The sequence below is a fragment of the Monopterus albus genome, unplaced genomic scaffold (genome assembly GCF_001952655.1).
Source record: "Monopterus albus unplaced genomic scaffold, M_albus_1.0 scaffold6653.1, whole genome shotgun sequence".
NCBI lineage: Eukaryota > Metazoa > Chordata > Actinopteri > Synbranchiformes > Synbranchidae > Monopterus > Monopterus albus.
The window spans coordinates 1-641 of NW_018134510.1; the positions used below are offsets into that span (position 1 = coordinate 1).

At 35.3% G+C, this 641-nt stretch overlaps 1 long non-coding RNA gene across 1 annotated transcript; it reads right to left on the bottom strand.

Annotated features, from left to right (window-relative positions):
• Positions 1-114: 114 nt before the first annotated feature.
• LOC109954336 (uncharacterized) lies at positions 115-641 on the bottom strand. Its single transcript, XR_002274087.1, has 3 exons — positions 590-641; positions 383-480; positions 115-210 (listed from the first exon to the last, which is right to left on the bottom strand). It is a non-coding gene; the product is annotated as an uncharacterized LOC109954336 (long non-coding RNA).

Consider the following 641-nt stretch of genomic DNA (forward strand, 5'->3'; position numbering starts at 1 on the left):
TTATTATTATTATTACTATTATTTGCTAATAAAACCAGCCTTCAGAACCAAGTTTGAGTTGAACTGAATTAATATTTGACAAAGAGACAAACGTCTTTAAATACTCACCTGAGTTCTCTACAAGTTTTCAACACTTTGAAGAAGTGTACCATTTCTGGTTTGTCCATTTTTGCCCATTTCCCAAGAGTCTCAGTCTGCTCATCAACATACCTACAAACCAAAGACAGCATGCAGCCAAAACAATGGCACCATAATACTTTAACTGGTGATTTTAGTATTCAGGCTATTGCATGGGCAACATTAGATAAATAACCAAATCTCAGAATTAAAATTATATTTAAATATAGTGTAGGTGGACATCTGTGTGAAAATAGACTCGTACCTCTTTACAAACAGCTGCAGCTCTTGGAAACAAACTGCCTTCATTTCCTGAGACAGTTCTGGTATATTTTGTGTTTGTTTAGGAAAGTAGTTGATGCACTGAAATGGAGACAAACAGAGAAGAATAGATGCCAGTTAAGGTCATTACAGGACAAATTAATTAGTAAGACAGTGAGAGACATGCTTTGACTTTTCTTTTACTGAGTACCTGAATCGTATCCACATAAAGTCGAACATAAGCTTCCTCCCTATTATGGTGA